The 8,140-nt window shown below is 35.5% G+C and overlaps 1 long non-coding RNA gene across 2 annotated transcripts; it reads right to left on the bottom strand.

The window, feature by feature from the left end:
* On the bottom strand, window positions 1-7,965 carry LOC120269396. 2 transcript variants are annotated; one of them, XR_005539149.1, is made up of 3 exons: window positions 7,936-7,965; window positions 7,793-7,857; window positions 1-688 (listed from the first exon to the last, which is right to left on the bottom strand). It is a non-coding gene; the product is annotated as an uncharacterized LOC120269396 (long non-coding RNA). The 2 variants fall into 2 exon arrangements; XR_005539150.1 differs by lacking the exon at window positions 7,936-7,965 and having other exon boundaries at window positions 1-259; window positions 488-688; window positions 7,793-7,915.
* Between the last annotated feature and the right edge of the window lie 175 nt (window positions 7,966-8,140).

Below are 8,140 nucleotides of genomic sequence, written 5' to 3'. Positions count from 1 at the left end.
ATTGTGCCTTAATTTCTTCAATTCTTAAGAGAGGCTTTTCCTTCATCATCTTTAAGAAAGATGAACACATCAAGAATGTCCTCTGGCTCACCATTAACACCACCATTGCTCCTCCATTGTTGCTGATGCGGAAATAATGTAACAAAAGGGATGAGATCCACCACCGAACAAAGTCCACGATCGGATACAGGACCTAGCCACTCACCACTCCCTAGATCTGCCCAAAGAGATACAGAGTTGAGAGAGTTCCTTCAATGGCCTGCACAAGCTCAAAGAAAAGAACCAAGAAAAATGAGGCACAGCCTCCCACTCTCTAACCAAACATTAGATGTCCTCCCTTAGGCACCCAATCCAAGTATATAACTCTTGGAACAACCCTCCAAGAATAGGAAAACTTAAAGATAAACAAAGTTATCAAACTAACAAACACTTAAGAGATAATTAAGACTAAAAGAGAAGCTGCAGAAATAGAAAGTAAAGGAGTTACTGAAACCAGTCAACTTGATAGGCCTCCAGTCTAGCAGCCATAACTCCTTCTAGGAAACTTCAATTGATATGAAATTTGTTGGGATTGGAAACTAGACTTCATTAGCTTTCTTCGAGTGTCTCCCTTTTCTCTCGGATCTGATGTCTCCCTTTCTCTCTCGGATCCAATGTCTTTTTCTCTATCGGATTGGATGGATGAACCCTAGAATAGAATGGGAAAGGAGGAGATTAGGTGGATGCTGACTCATATTAAGTGATCTAAGTCAGCATCCTCGCTAGGGTTAAGTGAGCCGAGTCAGCATCCTCTCTCCAGCTGGGATGAGAGAAATATTTTAAAAAAAAGTGACGTGGCATTTCCGGCCGCCACGTCATTTAAATTTGGCCGGAAAACACCAAGTGACCAACAGGTGAAAACAAATCAATATTTAATGATAAAAAAGAAACAAATTGAAACACGATGATCAAAATGGAAATCCGCTATAACACAATGACCACGTGAAAATTTACCATAAAGAATCATAATTAAATTAAAATAAATTAAAAATTATAAAACAAATATAAAAAATAAGAACATCCTGAAAAATAAAATACTATTAAGAAATCAATTAGATATATAAATTAATTAATTAATTTACAAACTTATGAGAATTACTTAATTTATAATTGCACTTCACTTCAAAATCTCACTTGACATTTATAAAATTTAAAACTATATAAAATATAAATTGTAGATATATGCAAAAATTTAAAACAAAAACCAAGATAATTAAATATAAGCAATAAAGGTAGAGTTATGGTTGAGTTCCAAATAGATGCCAAAAAAATTTAATCAACTTGTTATTTTATATAAATCAATTTGTTACATATAATTTTTATGTGATTATATGATTTAAGATAAACAAATATGTATCAACTTGTAATTTTGAATTTATGGACATGTGTTTAAACTTTATATTATAATGGATTATTATTATTATTATTATTATTATTATTATTATTATTATTATTATTAAAATTTAATTCAATAATTTGAACCACGGGTAAGTGGGTACCCGCGGGCATACCCGTACCCTGCAGGTAAAGATAAGGGTATGATTTTTTTTACCCTGGAGGATACGGGTATAAGGTAAGGGTTATGGGTACAGGTAAGGGTTAAGTAATGAGAGTTCGAATCATCGGTGATGGCATATTTTTAGAAGTGTGAGTAGCGGTTGTGTGCTACTAGTTCTAATGTTCACATGTGCGTGAACCCCGCTTAAGTGCTTTCTAAAACTTAGCATTACCACTCAATCTAGAACCTTAAACGCATCTTCCTGAGCACGCAACCAGTTGAGCACGCCAATAATAGGGTCGCAAGTGTACATGCTAATCGCGTAATAAAGTGTGCGTAAATACAGAGTATTGGTCCACAGGGAAGAAAATGAATATTAGTAATACCTCTAGATTCAAAAATTAGCCTGAATAGTGAGGTGCTTGCGTGTGAACAAAAGAAAGCAAAAACAAAGAAATACGAGAAATAGTATGAGAGAAATCAAGGAAGAAAGTGTTGTCAATGCATAGCATTCCTCTAGGGTTATTGAGTGTAGGACAATAGTTGTCTAAGCATGCAATCCTATTTGAACATAGAGGTTTCCAAAATTATACTAAACTCCGATTTTTCAACTAAATAGTAACTAAATAGGTGCGAAGCTGATACAGACATCCACATAATCGCATTAACACTCTATGAAACCTCAATGTGAGCTAAAGATAATCCCTTAAGTAGATAATCTCCCCTAAAGAAAAAGATTATCCCTAATCAGAATACAGAGCATAAATGCGATTTCTTCTAAAATCCACTCCACGTGATTGCAAAGAGCGTGAAGATTGCCAATAACTCACTCGAGAGAATTGAGGGAGATGAAGTCTCCAAAGTACCCTTATACTCAGGCTTACTCACAATTCCCTCTAATCACGTACGGCATGCTTATGCTAGGTGGGTATTTCTACTCGTGACGTAGCACATCAAACATGATAGCTAGGGATTTCACCACGTTAGCAACCAAGCATTCAAACAAGGAATTAGATTCAAATAGATATGATTACAAATAGGAAATCAATTAAAGCATTAAAGATCCAACAACCAAGGTCAAAGAAATAAACCCTAAAGTTTAACTATGACCAAGAATCTACAAATTAGCCCTCCATTAATAGAGGACAAGCCTTCAAGATACAAGGAATAAAGGAAGACATAAGATCTATTAAAACCACCATTTCAATCCTTACGATGAAGAGTCACCGAAGAATCTTCCACGCACACCGTCAAGATGAGCTTGACGCCTACGATCTTCAATCCCCTTTAATGTAAGACCAAATCTTTCTCCAAATCGCTCTTAGAGTGCATGAGATTCAGCCTTTTTCTTCCTCAACCTTGCCTCCAAGAATCGCTCTAAAAAAGATACAAAGATAGAATAAAGAATGCCCTATAAATTTTCACAAGTTCTAATTGTACCTAACTGCTTACAGGCTGCTACGAGGGAGTAAGGACTAGGCTGTAAGGGAGATGGAGAAGATTGTCGCGAGCCTTACAAGAACGCTTATGGTTATAAGCCCCATCTATAAGGTCTTTTGATATTGTTACGGTCCAGCTTACGGCCATAAGCATTGGACCGTAAGCTTCACTATTCTGCTTCTTGCGATTGTCGTTACTGGGAGTCTACTGCAGTTGTAATTAAGCTCCTCTGAATGGTCCTTATGGGCATCCTTACGAGCGTAAGCCTTGCCCATAAGATCCTATAGATTGGCTCTGACTCCTCCTCACGGGTATAAGCATGCCTACAAGATCTTCTACAATTGACTTACGGCCGTAAGGACAACCGTAAGCTACCCATAAGCCACCCAGTTTGCCTTGTCTTTGTTCTAATGATGCTTAGAGAGCTCCAAACTCATCTTTTTGGGTCTAGAATGCTTCCTTTGGCTCTCCATCTCACGATAGTCTTCAAAAATCTTCAAAATTTTCTTTCCAAACTTGATCTCCATTCATCCAAAAAATTTCTTATTTGGGAATTTTAAGCTCACCCAAAAAATTACTTGTGGTTGCTTTTAACTCCATGGTCGATAAAATTTGTAGAACTTGTAACTATTGGAGACATCTTCATCTTTCTCCCGCTACAAAAACTGTCTTGATTAACTCCTCTCTGCTTTCAATTCCCTACCCATTATCTTTCTATTTACCCTATTCCCGACACAATAAGATTTCCAAAATTTTGAGGAGTTTTTTCTGGTATAAGGGTGGCAATGGAAAGGGCATCCATGTTGTGGCTTGAAATTGTATAATTGAAGGTAAGCCTAAAGGGAACCTAGGCATCAAAAATCTTGCTCTTTCTAAACATTCTCTTATGGCCAAAAATGTTTTCAAGTATATAAATGATGATGATATTATTTGGGTCGATATTCTGCATGTCAAGTATGGAAAAATAAATTTAAGGATCCCGTGCCCTCTTTTCAATAGACTTTGTCATTCAGCTGCTATTTTAAAACCTTTTTCTTGGATTAATTCTATAAACCCTACGAGTACTTCTCTTTTCTATGACCCTTGGAGCTTTGAAATCCCAATTGCTTTAAAGCCCACTTTCTTAAATATGGATTCAATTTTTGAACATATTACTATTTCTGATTTGATTCACAATGATAGATGGGACACCAATAAGCTACAGAGTTTATTTGGCAAAAATTCAAACTTTATCTCCTCCAATTTAAGCATGATCGACTCCAATACAAATAACCACTAGGTTTGGTTTCCCAAATCCCATTGTATATAAGACTTCTGCACGGTGTATCATCAGCTAAATCAAAACACAATCCCTCTAAATCTCTGGGATGGCTGAAACAAACTTTGGAAAATTGGTGTTGCCCCGTGTCAAGCATTTCCTCTAGCTTGTGTTTAAAGGTAGACTGGCCACTTATGACTACCTCCATCAACTCCATTTTGGCCCTAATAGCCTTCGTATTCTCTATCGTAATGTCCATGAAACTAGCAAACATCTACTTACTCAAACATTTTGGAGGCAGATTAGCTCTAATCTTAACAACGATCTCTCTTTTCCTGATGGCTTAAGTTTTTGGGGTGTGGCTCACTGATTATAACCATTCCAAGTTTATCATCTCAGTAATCGATGTAGTTATATTGTTCATTTGAAAGGCTCGTTGCGATGCAATCTTCAAAAATACTACTCCAAACTACTATGTTATTGCTTGTAGAGCCCTGGCCCATGCTCAGGAATTCTCCCAGAGTTATTCGAAACTCTCCTACAAGCGTTTCATCATCAACAACTTCTCCAACCCTAATGGGAAGTTCCTTTTTTTCCTTTGCAATGTGGAACCCAAAAAACATGGTAAGTTCTACTGGATTTTTCTAATCCAATTTTAATCATGTTGTTTCCCTTGTAGGCAGTCTTCACTTTTCAATTGATACTCAACACAATGCTAATATGTACTCTATGCAAGTAGCTCTTCAAATGGCAATTGACTTCAATCTCCGTGTTCAGCATATCTTCATAATCAACCCAAATTTGCTGGAGAAAATCAGAAACAATACTTCCCCTGTCACGTGATACCTCACTCCCTAGATTTCCAACCATCGGTTCCTTCTTGACATGGTGTCTAATCCTGCTATTCATGTTATTCCCAAAGCCTGGATTACCCCTACTATTAGTTTGGCTGCTCACAACACAAATCTCTGTCCTTTAAATCTCTTTCTACACGGTCGAGATTCTGTCTTTAGTGTTTCTCTTTCTCTCTTTTCTCTCCCTTTTGACTTTTTAGTTGTTTCTTTATTTAATAAAATAGCCCTTTTAGGTTTTTTCTTCAAAATATAAAAAATTAGTTGTGACCATAGATATCATTGTGTCTTCAAATAGATCTTCTTTCCAAAAAATAGTTTTGTAGATATTCTCTAGATACCTTTTGCTTGCTACTCAAGAGAGATCCTCCAAAGTTGATGCTCTTACCAAATGTAGCTCATATAGATTTTCTCCACTTGGTTCCTTGATAGCGATCCTCAAAAAATAGCACCAACCATGGTCTTCTAGTCTTCAAAACACATTAACATCTTTTGCCAAGTCATCTTGCCATATCACTAGACTTGCCACGACATCATTATTGCCACGTCATCTTGACTTATGTCAAATGATGCCAATTATAAAGCTCCAGTTCTAACAAAACCAATTTATATATATATATATATATAACAATGATCCTCTGGTGTCAATCCAATATTAAAATTATCTTGCGAAAAGTTTGGTACACCGTCATCAGTGGGAGATGACTCAATACTATCGCAAGCAAAACGCCCTATTGCATGATCATTGCCACAAACAACTTCAAACATATCATAGTCTTCAATGGGTTTATTTATATATGGTTCTTCATTTGGATGGCTTTGTCAACAAAACAATAAAAAAATTATCATTAAGGTTAGAGAAATATAAATAAAGTGTAATGGGTGACTACAAAATTATAGGATATAAAGATTATACCCATCAAATATGTCATGCATTCCTTTTAACCCATAATTATTTTCTTGTTTTCTTCGTCCCAACCCACACCACTCATCTCTCAAAGTCATCTGATTATAGCCCATTAATGCCCTTTAATGTTCGGAGATGGTTATGTATGTTAGAGTCTGTACAGTCTTTACCAAAATTCTCTCTTAAAGCACAAATGACTGCATGAATTGGGTGTACGACATACCCTACGCTTACTTATATGTGTTACTATAATTTCCATAATTGTGGCTACAATTGTTGCGACCTCTCGTAATTTCCGCGAGGTTTTTCTTTTATTTTTCTCCATGAAAAATCACCTACTTGATACAAAAGTTAATCAATAATTGATTTGGATGGAACTACCAAGAATTAAGACATATGATTGTATTGTATATCATTGTGTTTAAAAATAAATCACTATACCATGACTGATTTTTCAAACATACGGTTTACTAGCCCATCTTCTTGAAGTAAGATAGTTAATGATTCAAAATTGCAAGCATGATGCTATGAGTGACAACTGATAATCACCACCACTACATCCCATTTGGTGTTTTACTAGCATGTACTAGGACTAAAGACCAACTTTGAGAGTGTTTGAGTGCCATTTTATCAAGTAAACTTTGCTTTCTCTATAATCTTGATTAAATATTTCAGTCTATCAACATCAAACTTTTTGCACAAGGTTAAAGAAATAAATAAAATAAACTTAACATGGCCATGCAAAATGTGGTTAGCTATCATGTGAATGCATTCATATGCTTTAATTGATGTAGGGAGAACTCTTGATGTTCAATTTACATTATCAGGTTTGAATGTCGGGTGTGCAATTTACATAATCATTCTAATTGATTTTAGAGTTTCAATGTTCAAATTCATGTCACAATTTCACATGAATTCGAAGATGATGATTTACATTATAATTCTCTAAAGCAGTTTTTGAGGTTGAAATGAAGTGAATGAGATGAAACATTACAATATGATTATGCTAGAGAAGAAGCTTATAAACTAACACGCTGGACTGGGATTAGAAGCTTTTCCATTATGGTTCTTTTGAGATTCATAGCTAACTAATAGACTAGAAACATTCAAGGTTAATAAGGTAAGTTTCAATATTTAAGTAATAATCAATTATTTTTCTTTTTTAAATCTTCTTGGCAAAGTGCAATATTAAGAGCTTCTCATCAAAAGTTAATCAAATTTAAATATTGATGTATATAGTTAGTTCATGCTTCTTACAAGTACAGGTTTGGAGAATGATCACATTTGTGAACAACCTAACTATTGAGTCTGGCAGTATAATTTACTGTGAATACTCTGTTGTGCTATGGTTGGCTTGGTGTCACAAAAGAGTTTGTCTTTGGAAAAATGGTCTGCAGTGTCAGTTAACATCAACTCTTGTTGACAAGATTGAGTACTTACAATGATGTGGTTGTTTTTCCTTCATTAAGCTTTATTCAGGGCAAATTATCTTGTGCTTGATTGGCCTTATGGTCTCACATATATGTCATGGCTGAAACTTGGTTAAGTTGGTCCTAATTAAGATCTCAAGAAACCTTGGAGTTTGTTAGGAATTTGTTAGGCTAGTTGTTGCTTCTTTAGTTCTCTATCCATATAAAATGATCTCTTTTTTCATTCTCTATCCAAGCAATCAGTACTCAAATTCAAATTAAAACATAAATTATAAATTAAAATTAAAAATTAAAAAAACAAAGAACAAAGAGAAAAAATTAAAACTGAAAAAAAAAATCAAAACAAATTGGAAAACAGAACACGAATACCTCTAATAGCCGTGTACTTTCCCTCAAGCTTAAGATCAAAACGCTTTGGATAGAACCCCTGAGATCTAGAACATTGGATCAATCGGTCAGAAAAAAAATTAAAAAAGAGAGAGAGAGAGAAAACCCCATGAGATCTAGAACACCTTGTATTAATCAATTTGAGGAAAAAGAAAGGAGATCGGATCTACGGATTTGGCTACTCCTCCGGGTGAGTTTATCTCTTAGCTGGCTCAAGAGAAAAGGTATGGAGATGGGTGGGAGGAGAGAAAAGATGAGATTGCGGGATGAGCGGTGTCCCACCGATTTAGAAGGACGTCACTCATCCCATTTTCAGAGATGGAGGCCATT

Source organism: Dioscorea cayenensis, chromosome 9, assembly GCF_009730915.1.
Source record: "Dioscorea cayenensis subsp. rotundata cultivar TDr96_F1 chromosome 9, TDr96_F1_v2_PseudoChromosome.rev07_lg8_w22 25.fasta, whole genome shotgun sequence".
Classification (NCBI taxonomy): domain Eukaryota; kingdom Viridiplantae; phylum Streptophyta; class Magnoliopsida; order Dioscoreales; family Dioscoreaceae; genus Dioscorea; species Dioscorea cayenensis.
Note: the sequence above shows the minus strand (reverse complement) of the source record. Positions and strands in the feature narration are given on the sequence as shown.